Genomic DNA, 14,585 nt, shown 5'->3' with positions numbered 1-14,585 from the left:
CGCCAAAGTCACTGCCCATCCCGGGGCGTAATAGGGGTAATGAGTAAGCAGCCAATCAGAAGTGAACATGCCACTCTAGGGTGTATATAAGCAGTGCCTTTTCCAGGCTTGGCATCTTCTGCTTCTGCTGATACAAGAATAAAGCCTCACTGTGGTAACCACCCGAATACTGCCTCACGTGTCTCTTTCGCGGGTGAAAGGGACTCGGAAGGGGCTCAGAATACTTTTTGAAACTTTAAATGACACTGAAGGATCTGTATTTGTTTGTCTGTGTAACTTCCATAGCACCTAATGTGTTTGTTGAATGAGTGAAGACTAGCCATTGTATTCGACTCAGATAATTAATAATACTCCTACTGCTGGAGCAGTTGTCCTGGACATTCCTCATCTCTTTGTGTACATTGATCTGTTTGCATTCCCCTGAATTCTATGTTCAAAAGAATAATACTTGTGCCTGATGATTGATGGAACCAGAATTCTAAGATTCCCAGTCTCTGGTATACTTATATTTTTCCAGTTAGTCAAAATGTTAATCCAGGTACCGCTGTGTAGATATTTGGTAGTTGGACATTGGACATTGAGCTGACCATATCTTAAGATTATGATATAGTTCAGGTGGGTCAGAGCTAAGTACTTGGTCCCATGACAGCAGAATTCACATGCACTCACGCGCGCGCGCGCGCATGCGCGCGCACGCACACACACACACACACACACACACACACACACACACTTGTGCATTCAAGAGTTACAGCATGAAGATATCATACACACACAGGACTTCTCTCCTGCTGACTTGCAAGGTAGAGGGAAGCTATGTGATAAAGGGTGTGGGTGGTGCCCACATGTCATTTACTAAGAATCCAGAACCTTGGCTCTACAACTGAATTCAGCTGCATCCCATGGATGATGGAAGCAGATTCTACTCAGCCTCAGATGAGAACCTCAGGCCTTGACAGTGTTTGAATTCCAGTGTGGTCTTGAACCCTGCCATGCCCAGACTTCTGATGTACAGATACTTCATGCTTACGCTGTAGGCAGTCAGCCAATGTGGCAATTTATCACATGACAGAAGAAAACAAGCTCAGTGATGAAGAAGGAAGAGAGAAAGAAACCTCTGCTAAGGATTGAATTAGAGAAGGAGCCTCAGGAATCCCTGCTTTTGCATCAGAGTTGGGATTGTTTGTGCTCCAGGTTCAGTAATGACTGCAGGTCTTGATTCTATCTCTACCTGTTTGGACATCAGCTAGAAGAGAGAATCCAGGCATCATTGATGAATAAAGGTCTTCCACCTCCTCCACCTTTAGGCTTTGAGCAGCAGCACCTGGTCTTTTCCCACCGATCCCCTTCTAATAAGTGTACTGACCCGAAACAATTGACCTTAAAAAATAAAAATAAATAACCTGCCTCCAGAGCCCTGGCAGGCAGATTTAGTGTTCTCCATTCTCTCTAGATCGTGTCTTGTGAGTCTCAAAGAAATGAATCTTATTATTAGCCTGCTGCCAGTGACTGCTCCTGACAGAGTCTTCGTCTCCACTGCAGCTGCCAGCAGGCACAGGTGTCATGAAGCTGATGGCTCAGCAGGCACGGTGAGCAGTGGGGGACCACTCTGAGCCTTCAGCCTAGGGCCTCTGCAGCCCAACTGTCATCTGAGGCTCTAGTCTGTGGATTGACACAGGGTAGCCTCCAGTCTGTATCACAGGACTTTGTCTGACAGGTTTCTTAGGTAAATTGAGATTTGCCATTTGGAGGTCTTCCCATTCTTTCCCATTTATTGTAAGATACGGCCTCCATTCAAAGTCCCATGCCCATAATATGACTGGACAATTGGAAAAAATTATACAGCAGACACCTGTGTGAAAGGTAATTATAAAACAAACATTGCCAGCCTGACAAGGTTCTGTTTATCATTACTGAACACAATCCTTCACTCCCAGAGAGAGATAATCCCTATCCCAAAGTTTATGAAAATTACTGTTTTCCCTTTGGTTCTCCAGCTTCAGTGTTTTGGCACGCTCCCCACTCACAAGCATTGTAGTTTTGCCTCCTGTTTGCTGACAGAGAACTTGAGCTCTCTCGAATCTTTCTTTTTTGCCTAATTATTTTTTTTTTAAGATTCATTCATATTCTTCATAACTGCAGTTTGCTCAATCTCTTCGTTGAATAATTCCACTATTTATTCTTATGGTGGACATGGATTGTGGTTTCCTTTACTGTTTAACCATTGAAATCTTTTGTCAGGACTATTCTTACTCGGATCATCCTTGTAAGAGTCTGTGAGGTATGACCCATCCACCTAACTCATGGTCATCCTGAACGTTAGTAGATAATGTCAAGCTGCTTTTCGAACTAACCCAAGTACTCTGCCAAAATTAGTGGGAAAATCCCCTAGTTTTCTGCATTTTTGTTAACACTGAGTATTTTAGTTATCTGTCTTGATAACAAGTTGCCACAACATTTTGGTGTTTTAATAAAATACTGTGTTATTGTTTGCATGGGCAAAGTCTTGGGTAGTTTCAAAAGGTCCTTTGCTCAATGTCATCGAGTGTTGGTTTGTCGTCTCTCTAAGACGTGAAGCTCTCTCTTGCACTTTGGGGCTTTGGGCAGAATATATTTTTCTAGCAGCTGTGGGGAATGTGGAGCCTGCATTTTCTAAACCACAAAGGAATTGCCTCTCTCACACTTGGCCTTATTCTAAAGGTGTCTTTCATTTGGTTGAGCCTGCCCAATATAGCTTCCTTTTGATTAACTGGGAGCTGTTGGAGTGCTAATCTAATCACAAGACTGAAGTCCCACTCACAGGCTCTGCAGCAAGTGAGGGAAGAGGCTCATTGGGATGTGTTCATCAGTACTGGGAATCTCGAGGCTCAGCTTGCTGTAGTCAGGTGATTCATGTTCCAATTCTTCGGTTGCTTAATTGTTGAGTGTCTGAAGGTAAGCAAGTTTTATCCATTCACTGGTGATTGTGCTTCTCAAGGCATTTATTTCATTCTTATTGTTTGATGATGTTTCTCTGACCTGATGCAGCAGTGTGCTTTAATAATAAAGCAGTACCACGGACAGCGCTCATTGGGTGTTAATGCCCCACTGGCCACTGGCATGTCACCTCTTTTAATATATTTGAAACACTTGGTAGGTGCTATTGATTTTGCCATTTCACAGATGAGGAGACTGATGCTGAACAATCTAACAAGGTTATGAACTGGAAATGTCTTTGGCTTCATCTTTGAACCAGTTTTATGTGGCTCATTCTCAAATTTTAAGAAACATAGTAAACTGATTTAAGGGCGTGGCCCTGCTACAACAGACAGGTGGACATGGACAGATCACTCTCCCAGTCTTGGTTACAGTGAAAAGATAGTCTTAGTGGATGAGTGATCTTTAAGTTTTCTATACTAAGCCCTTCTCCCCATTCCTACTGTTCTGCTGTCCCACCTGTCCAGTGCACTGTTGTCTTGGCTCCTGGCTCATCATGTTAGATCCTGCTCAGATTTCATGGGATAACCTGTATTCTGACCCCTAAGTATATTCCCGGTGTGATCAACCTCCTCTCCAGCCCTGAATTTCACTCACTCTTCTCTGCCGAGTATCTGAAAGAGCAGACATAGCCTAGTGCTGTGTTAGCTCTTTGCTCACATCTGTAGACCATACCTCAGTATCCTCCCATTCCATTTAACTCGTCACTAAGTCCCGAATACATCACTGCTTGACTCTGTCCCACAGGGCTTTTGTTTCCCATTTTCTGAGTTTCTGCAGCATATATAATTTTTTTAAAATCACGCGTTACCTGGCTATAGATAGACTTTTTATTATATTGCTCTGTAATTTTCTTCACACGTTTCAGTAAAGTTACCTGTCCTTTATTAGCTGGCACACCTACTGAACTGGTTCTCATTCATATCTTTCTTGAACTTTCCATATCATGTTTGCTGGTGATATTTTCTTCTCCTATTGTCTAGGATCCCTTCCCTGTCGACTCTCTGGTGTCTTTAGCCCTATTCTTTACCCTCTGCTTCCATATGTAGCAATTCTTAGCTTATCGTTACTTTCTTGGACCTGCTTTACTGTAACTGGACAGGCCACACTCAGTGTCCTGTCTTCAGAATAGCCCAGGATCAAATCCAGAGATGTGTAGACAGCATCCCCCAATAGCAGGCACCTTGCTCCCCCAGGGTTTCTAGATTCCTGGAGGTGGAGGCAGGACTGATATTCAGGGGTGGCTCAGCAGGATTTCCAAGCACAGCATAAGAACTGGGGTGCTTCTGCAAAGAGTTCATCTGTCTTTCCCTGTTTTGATTTGGCATGTCTGTGTAGGAAATGCCATGTGTCTTCAGCTATCTTAAATGAATATTTAGAAAACCCTTGTGGTTTTGGTCCCATTATGCTTTCAGATTCCCTCAGATTTATTCTGGAGTGTTGCCTCCATGGTAGCCAGAGCTCTATTCCTGACTGGCTCCGAAAGCAGATGTGGGAGGTTACATCAGATAACCCATGTATGGGCACTGATTTTCTTTCCACAGAAAGAAAATTTTTTTGTGTCTTTTCATTTATTCTTCATTAGAACACTCCATACATGAATCCATGTATTAAAACATTTCTTGCTGAGAAAATAGCAGCAAAACACTGGCTATACAGGCATGAGGACTTGAATTCATTTCTTTAGCACCTGTGCAAAATGTCAGGAATGGTAATAGGAGCCGATAATCCTAGTTCCCAGAGGCAGGGATAGAGGATCCCTGGAGGTCACCCAGCCATCCAATCTAGCTGAAACAGTGAATACCAGGCTCAGTGAGAGACCCTATCTCAAAGAATAAGAGAGAGTGATGGAGGAATTCACCTTTGGCCTCTCCACACATGGGCACACATATGTGCAGCTTCCCACATACACATACAGGTGAATACATACATGTGCATATGACTCCCCTAAGTATGTAGTGACATAGACACTGTCCAGGGTGCTGTAGAGGCCATGAAGTACAATGCCCATGCCACTCAGCCTTAGTGACACAGAATGCATTTATGGAAATGGAGGACCTTTCATGGTTACTTAAGTGCATCAGGGATCCTGAATCTATACCTTTGCTCAAGCTCACCTGCCATATTGTGATCTGTCACTTGTTGCTGGACCCTGTGGTGGCATATGCTCCCCACCTTTTGCATGTGTAGTTTGTAACTTTCATCTTTTTCTGAAAGAGAAACAGTACAACACTAAGAATAATGCTTGAAGTGACACTCAGTTTTCTCCTTGAAGTTCTTTTATGTTGTGTGACCCATCTACAGGGAGACATTTTCATCATGTGGTTCCAGAGCTCCCCCAGGTCTGGCCAGTGCTTTAGTCCCTGGAGGCTCTGGCTGTTGACTTATTTTCCCTGAACCAAAGGGTAGTAAAGGAAGCATGTCTTCTTCTGGTAGCCCCAAACTCTGGCCTCCCCTGAGCCCTGGGCTGCAGCTGCCCTGGCTCCACCCTGACCCTGGTAACTTTCCTCAGAGTACAGCAAAGGTTAACTGAGATCACACAGCCAGGTGGATGCTTGGCTTCGCGTTCCCCGGGGCTAATTATGGAACTACATTAGATAAAAGTCAACATATGTTGTAAAAGGCACTGTGTATCATTGCTTGACAGTTTCTAACAATGTGCTCATGTAACAGCTGTCAAAGGCAGTGCTAGAAGATGAGTAATATGTTGATTTATGTATATCAGATCTGTCCTCATGCTCTGTGGTGGAGCGACCAGGCAAGCTTGGCTCTGTGGGTGGAGACTCAGGGAGGGGTGGCCCAGGAAGGAAGGAAATTCCCTCATCTTCAGAAGTGTCTGGAAGGGCGGGTGAAGCCTGCGGCAGATGCTATTTTCTGAGGTCCTTTAGAGAAAAATTGCCTGGAGGACATCTGTTTTCTTTTTACAGAAGAGGGAGGAGTCCATAGAAGAGTAAAACTCAAGTGACTTGATATTGTGTGTGTGATGGGATGGGGGTGGGGGCTATGGAGTTCATTAGTTATGCTTTCTCTGTCCCCTGGACAGAGAGCTAACGGTCACACTAGGAGCTAATTACTCTGTTCTATGAGAAAAGGTGTTTCTTTTTTTTTTTTTCCTTTTTCCTTTTCCCTAGAAATACCATGCTTACATTTTCTTTTCTTTCTTTTTTCTGTTATTTATCTATCTATTTATTTATTTATTTATTGTCACCTACGCTGGCCTTGAACTCATGGCACTTCTACTGCCTCTGCCTCACCCGTGCTGGGGTTATAGATGTTCATCATAATGCCTGGCATATTTTATTTTAATTTTGTGTGTTTTCTCTGTGTGAGTTTGGGCTGGTGAGGCCAGAAGAGGACATGGATCCCCTGGAGAAGGAGTGACTAAAAGTTGTGAGCCTTCCAACATGGGTGCTGAGGACTAAACTGTCGTCCTCCATAGCAGCAGTATGCCCTGGTGATTACTGATCCATTCATTCTCCAGCCCCACAGCTTAGGTATTCTTTATAGTCAATGCACTTAAAATTAATTTAAAGTGTTCAGTTGATGAATAAAACTATTTGTATTTAAGATGTACAACCCTCCTGACCTAAGCAATTTCCCACAGTGCTTGTCCCTCTGTGCTCACTGTAGTGCCCTGAGCATGTCTTCTGTGAGCTAGTTTTGGTTGGAATGTTTGGAGGAGCTCCTGTCGTATCAGTAACAACTGTACTGACAGACACTCTTACCAACAGCCTGCCAAGCATCCCCTCCTCGGCACTTCCAGTAGCTCTTTTACCAGTCCTTTTTTGATAACAGCCCTTCTGACAGGTGTGGGGTCTCACAGTGGTTTCAAGTGACCGAACTCAACTTTCTTATTTTCTAAGCATCATTCTACTCACAATGCATGTGAAGAGATGCAGCAAAAATGAGATTTAAAGAGCTGCCTCCCTTTCCTCTTGAGGTCTTCCAGAGTGGCCACTGGTGATGGGGGCAGGGTCTGGGTTTTACAGAGGCCACTTCTGTGCAGCTTTGGAACCGTCATTGATTTAGCATCACTACCAAGCCTCTGAGCTCCTCACAACATCCACAGTCAGGGTTTCCCCCTCTCTAAGTATGATTAAGAACAACACTAGGTCCTAAGTACAAAGTAGCCTCAAAACTTGTAGCTTGTTGATGAATAATATAAATGCATAAATGAATAACTACACTTATTCTTTAGCACTAACTGAGGCAAAAATAGAATTTGAATGCCTCTGGCCCCAGACAGAGTCCTTTCAGTGACTGGGAGGCATCAGTCTCTCCTGCCTTTAGTTTGATGTGTAACATACACTGGAGAGAAGGAGATGACCCTGAACTCTTTCTTCTCTTGATGTGGGTTGGGGTCTTATTGTGTTTGAAGAAGGGTGATCTGTTTATACATTTTGTCGCCGCTATGCTGGCTGGTAGCACTGGCAGATGTCAGATCCCCTAACACCCTCTTTTCCATACCCAGATGCTACCACCAAGTCCCATGTCTGCTAGTCAAACATATTCCAGTTTAGCTCTGCTGAGCTTCCCAGAGCCTTCTAAGTCATAACAAGTTTCAGTTAAACTCTGACAACAGGTCAATTTTTCCCAATCTATTTGATGGAGAAAGCATCTTGCAAAACCCCTACCTAAGATGCTGCAGGGACAGGTGACCACAGTCTAGCGAAGTAAAGCTCGAGGGACACTGCACGTTCATTGTACCAAGGATTCAGAAAGAAGATTCTCAGCAGACAACAGGTAGTTAAGTAGCCAAGTCACCATGGTGATCCCCAAAGCAGGTGCTCTTTGTTCAGGGATAAGTGACAGGCGGACGGTAAAGAGCCAGCCACGCCCAATCAAGGTGAACCTTAAAGACCAACCCTTTCTTCACCAGGAGTCAGCTGCATCTTTGTTATCCCACCTGCCCTCTGCAAGGAGAGGAGATGATTTTGTAACTTGGGATGAAGATAATCATCCTTAAGTAGGAAGAGCTTTCGAGAGCAGCTAGGAAGACTTTACTATATCAGGATCTGAATATATGTGTCCTTTACTTGTGCTCAGCAACATATTTAAGCCAAAAGCTTCTACTATTTTAGGACAGAAAGACAGCATAGGGTGGCAGAAAGAATAATGCACTTACCAGCAATGAGCTACAAGTATTGCCTTATTAGCTGTGCCCTCTCCAGAAAATTATATACCATCTCAGAGACTTGGTTCTTCTCATCCACGAAATGGGAACAATTAATGCAAACTTATGAAAGTCTGGTGAAAAATTAAATTAAAGAATGAATACAAGGATACTCTTCAAATGAAGCATTTATTCCATAGTAGTTTTCATCTATAAAATATGCTTTCTCACATTTCAGTGTTTCTTGCTAAATGAATAAATAAATAAATGTGTGTCTTGCTATCTGTGTCTTTGTTTCATTTCCTGTTACTAGGATGAAGGGATTCTTTGGTTCACAGTATCAGGTTATAGTCCATCCTTGGCAGGAAGTTAAGATGGCGGGAGCTTGAGGCAGCTCGTCACATTACATCTGCAGTCAAGAGCAGGGAGTAATAAATCAATGCCTGCCTGCTATTGCTCAGGGCTCTCTTCCATTTCAGTGCAGTCCAAGGTCTGAGCCTAGAAATGGTGCTACCCACACTCAAGATGGGTCTTCTAACTTCAGTCAACACAGTAAAGAACATCTATCAAAGGCATGCTCAGGGGCCAAGTTAATACAGTCAGTCTCTAATTGAGACTCCCTTTCCTTGGTGACTCTAGATTGTGGCTAGCTAGCTGACAATTGAGGCAAAATATTACCATATATAAATTATATATAATATTCAATGTGATTATGTTTTTCTTTTTTCCCCCAGGAAAGCTATTAGATGAATGATGCATCTTATAGTCAGTAGCTTCTTAAAGACATGAAAATATAATAGTTCAATATAAATAAAATAGTTTTATGAGGCTCTGGAGATTAGTTTTACTATTTTTTTCATTTGACTATTTAAAGGCATCTGTTAACAGGGTATAGCCACCATTCATTAAGTGCATTTCGTAATTTGCAACACAAGAGTTCCCGATACACTCTTTGCTGACACTGGCGTATTAGCATGCTGGAGTGGTAAGCCAAGGTGTGGGGGTACTGGGGTGTGTGCAGTCTAGAGAGGTGCCCTGTGCCTGGGGTCTTTCATTCAATGGATGGAGCTTAGAGAAAAGATGGGCTCTCCATTCTTTGTCATTTCTATCTCAGCACGTGGTTGGCACACTCTTAATAGTCACCAAAGGAAGAGTCCCAGCAAGTTTTATCGTTATTAAAAGATAAGATTACTTAGATGCAGGTGTCTTCGAGACTGATTTTTATTAACTCCAATGTGGGCTCTTCTTTATACCTGATTGTGCCATTTTATTTCCAAATACACACACTGTATTGACAATCTTATTCCCTCATTGAATTTTCTGCAGGTTTTTGTTGTCTTTTATGAGCCTATTCCAGTGAGGGGGAAAAAGTTAAATGGGATTTATAGCAATATATTTACCTGGCTAGGCTGTAACTATTTCTAAAATAAATAAAACTTTAAAATAGCAGATCTGAAGAAGAGCAAATATCCATGAAGGTTTTCACCCTCCCCTAGAGAGAGATAAAAAGGCATCCTACCTACAGCATGCCTCTTTCTAAGACTACATTGGTTTTCCCAAATAGCCATCATCTAAATAGAGTAGCTTGTATAAGATTGTGCACTCTGTGGGTGGTCCTATAAATATTCATTAGTAAAATGTACACAGGGCCCTGATCCTTGAGCTTTGTATTCAAAGATGTGGTTTCGGCAATAAGTTCAAATTTGATCTACTTGATAGAGTCAGCGCAGGTTTGAAATCATTATCCTGCTTGCTACCCCTCCCAACCTTTGGAACCTGAAAAAAAAAAAAAAAAGTTTGGCCCAGAATGAAGTCAGGAAGACATGAAAATGAAGCAGTAAAGGCTGTTAGTCTCCAAGTTCAGAATTCATCTGCTGCTCCTGTTGTTGAGGGCCTCAAGTGTTTGCAATGCAAATTTCAGCCATGCCTTAATCATGACCACAGGGAGACAATTAGGGTTAAAATATAGATTTCTAGATAATTAGAGCAAATGATAAAGAAATAAATACTGAAAACAAAGAGCACTAATGCGGCTCCTTTGGAGGATGTTCTCTTTACAGGGACTGGAAGGATATTTCCAGCCAAAGGATGGGCTTTTTCGATGCAGGATACACTGAATTTCAGGAAAGAGAGATCAGCATGTCTGCTCAGAGCCTTGTTTTCACTTCAGGGCTTTTAATTCAATTCTGACAAATAGGCTTGCTTTCTGTTTTCTATTGCTGTGGTTAAAAATGCAGGCACTTGACTTGGTGAACTCAAATTCAATTCTCAGCTAAGCCAATTAAATCTCTGAGAACTTGGACAAATTACTAAGACCTTTTAAGAACCAAGAGCTTAAGTTTCCTCATCTGAGTAGTTATCAAGTTTAGTGGTAGGCTCTTGTATAGATTAATGAAACAATATGCATAAAACACTCAATGAAACTCCCACTGTCATCTGTTAGTAAAGCTCCTAACCTGCCAATCTTGATGGGTCATCTTTATCTTACTATGCACAATATAGATAGATACGAATATATGTCCATGAATATGTTTTCTGCTCAAGGTTTTGTGACTAGAACAAACTGCTGAAACTCAAATGTAACCTTTGACAATGATTAGACACATCATGTAATGCTGTTTGGAAGTATTCTTATTTATTTTGAAAGTTAGCTTGCATTTGACTTCATGGAGTTGAATGAACCCCCTTTACAACTCAAAAATCATCTCAGAAATACCCACTTATGAAGCCTTGTTTTAATCATTAGTGAAGACATCATAATAAACTAACATTTAAGAAATTAAGTCATATCCTGATATATATATATCAGTTATTTACATCTGATTGAATTAAAATGAAATCTATAACAGATGTCCTGTTATCAGATGCCAACTGGAAATAAGGTTATATTTACATATAAGCTACATATTCATATATCTATATGTGCAAATAAAAGTTATTTATCTTATAGTTTTAGTCTCTGTGCCATCACGTGCTTATGCATTTATTACTTCCCATTGGGCATCTTCTTTGTACAGTGCTTTTTATTATGGGAGATGTATGTGCATGTGTATATAGATAAACATAGGAAACACACACACACACACACACACACACACACACACACACAAGTTACTGAAATCGTCAAAGGTACCAAACTCTTTTTAAATGATAAGGATTCAGTTTCCTGTTGGATAAAAGCAGTTTTCAATAATATTTGGAAAATAAGTTTATAAAACATTTTACATTGTCTACATGCTTAGTTCATGTTCTAGAAATACTTTTGGTTAAGAAAGAATAAAATCTTGTAAAATATAGATTTATTCTGACCATGTGTAATGATAGGGCTGAGAGTGCAGCTTAGTGGTAAAGAGTGTTCTTAATTGGTATGAGGGTATGGGCTTAAGCCTCCCCCAACCAACCAACCAACCAACCAACCAACAAACAAACACACAGTGATAAATCAAACAATTAAAACATGAAATAAGCCCTTCTGCCCCATGTCTGGTCCTTTTGGCAGGGGCAGACACCTAGCTGGTCTGCTCATATTCATATCCTGAGCCATCCTAGAGGAACCACTGCATTCAGAGCAGTGAATAAGAACCCTCTCCCACTACCCTATGCCCCTGAATTACAACTGGGAGCCGGGGGCTCTCAGGACTCATCAGCCACCCAAACCCCACCCTTCTGGAATACCACTTCCCTTCTGCCCCAAGCCTGGTTCATTTGGCTGGGGCAGACACCTAGCTGGTCTGCTCCTGTGGAGACACCATATCCCAAGACATCCTAGAGGAGCCACTGTACACAGAGCAGCAGACACTGTACCCTGAGTCATTCTAGAGGAGTCACTCCACTCAGACCAGTGAACACCTAGCTGGTCTGCTCCAGTGAAGACACCATATCCTGAACCATCATAGAGGGACCACTGCACTCAGAGCAGCAGGATTTCAGGATCCCAGAGGTGGCCTGAGTCCCAGGAGTTCTTCCACCCAGGAGCTTAGGATCACAGGATCACAGAGACATCTGGACCCTGAAGAGTTCTGACACAAGCAAGATAACTGGAAAGACAGACTCAAGTCAGACACAGTGAGTGCAGGTAGCACTAGAGTTAACCAGATGGTGAAAGGCAAACACAAGAACATAAGCAACAGAAACCAAAGTTACTCGGCATCATCAGAACCCAGTTCTCCCACCATAGCAAGCCCTGGACCACCCCATCATACCAGAAAAGCAGAATTCAGAATTAAAATCACTTTTCATGATGATGATAAAGGATTTTAAGAAGGACATAAGTAACTCCCTTAAAGAAGTACAGGAGAACACAGGTAAACAGGTAGAAGCCCTTAAAGAGGAAACACAAAAATCCCTTAAAGAATTGCAAGAAAACACAACCAAACAGGTGAAGGAATGAAACAAAACCATCCAGGATCTAAAAATGAAAATAGAAACAATAAAGAAATCTCAAAGGGAGACTACCCTGAAGATAGAAAACCTAGGAAAAAGATCAGGAATCATAGATGCAAGCATCACCAACAGAATACAAGAGATAGAAGAGAGAGTCTCATGTCCAGAAGATACCATGAAAAACATTGATACAACTGTCAAAGAAGATGCAAAATGCAAAAATCTCCTAACCCAAAACATCTAGGAAATCCAGGACACAAAGAGAAGACCAAACCTAAGGATAATAGGTATAGATGAGAGTGAAGATTCCCAACTTAAAGGCCAGTAAATATCTTCAACAAAATTATAGAGGAAAACGTCCCTAACCTAAAGAACAAGATGCCCATAAACATACAAGAAGTCTACAGAATGCCAAATAGACTAGCCCAGACAAAGAAATACCTTCCATCACATAATAATCAAAACATCAAATGCACAAAGCAAATTAAAAATACTAAAAGCAGTAAGGGAAAAAGGTCAAGTAACATATAAAGGCAGGCAGACCTATAAGAATTACACCAGACTTCTCACCAGAGACTATAAAAGCCAGAAGATCCTGGACTGATATCATACAGACCCTAAGAGAACACAAATGCCAGCCTGGACTACAATACCCAGCAAAACTCTCAATCACTATAGATGGAGAAACTAAGATATTCCGTGACAAAACCAATTTTTTACAATATCTTCCCAGAAACCCAGCACTTCAAAGGATAATTGACGGAAAATGCCAACACAAGGAAGGAAACTACAACCTAGAAAAAGCAAGGAAGTAATCTTCTAACAACCCCAAAAGAAGATAGCTACAAAACATAATTCACCTCTAATAACAAAAATAACAGGAAGACACAATCATTTTTCCTTAATATCTCTTAACATCAATGGACTCAATTCTCCAATAAAATGATGTATACTATCAGACTGGATACACAAACAGGACCCAGAATTTTGCTGCATACAGGAAACGCACCTCAGTGACAAAGACAGACACTACCTCAGAGTAAAAAATGGAAAACAGTTTTCCAAGCAAAAGGTCCCAAGAAACAAGCTGGAGTAGCTATTCTAATATCAAATAAAATCGACTTTCAACCAAAAGTAATCAAAAAAGATAAGGAAGGACACTTCATACTCATCAAAGGAAAAATGTACCAAGATGGACTCTCAATTCTGAATATCTATGCTCCAAATGTAAGGGCACCCACATATATAAAAGAAACTTTACTAAAGCTTAAAACACACATTGCACCTCAGACAATAATAGTGGGGATTTCAACATCCCACTCTCAGCAATGGACAGGTCATGGAAACAGAAACTAAACAGAGACACATTGAAATTAATGGAAGTTATGAACCAAATGAATTTAACAGATATCTATAGAACATTTCATCCTAAAACAAAAGAATATACCTTTTTCTCAGCACCTCATGGTACCTTCTCCCAAATAGACCATATAATTGGTCACAAAACAGTCCTCAACAGATACAAAAAGATTGATATAATCCCTTACATCCTATCAGATCACCACGGACTAAGGCTGGTTTTTAATAATGACAATACCAATGGAAAACCCACATGCACGTGGAAACTGTACAATGCCCTACTCAATGATGACTTGGTCAATGAAGAAATAAAGAAAGAAATTAAAGACTTTTTAGAATTTAATGAAAATAGGAACACATCATACCAAAACTTGTAGGACTCCATGAAAGCACTGCTAAGAGGAAAACTCATAGCTCTAAGTGCCTATAAAAAGAAACTGGAGAGATCATACATTAACAACTTGACAGCACACTTGAAAGCTCTAGAACAAAAAGAAGCAAATACACCCAAGAGGAGTAGAAGGCAGGAAATAATCAAACTCAGGGCTGAAATCAACCAAGTAGAAACATAAAGAACTATACAAAGAATCAACAAAACCAGGAGCTGGTTCTTTGAGAAAATCAACAAGATAGATAAACCCTTAGCCAGATTAACCAGAGGGCACAGAGACAGTATCCAAATTAATAAAATCAGAACTGAAAAGGGAGACATAACAACAGAAACGGAGGAAATTAAAAAAATCATCAGATCCTA

Source organism: Arvicanthis niloticus, chromosome 8, assembly GCF_011762505.2.
Source record: "Arvicanthis niloticus isolate mArvNil1 chromosome 8, mArvNil1.pat.X, whole genome shotgun sequence".
NCBI lineage: Eukaryota > Metazoa > Chordata > Mammalia > Rodentia > Muridae > Arvicanthis > Arvicanthis niloticus.
This window is presented reverse-complemented; position numbering follows the sequence as displayed.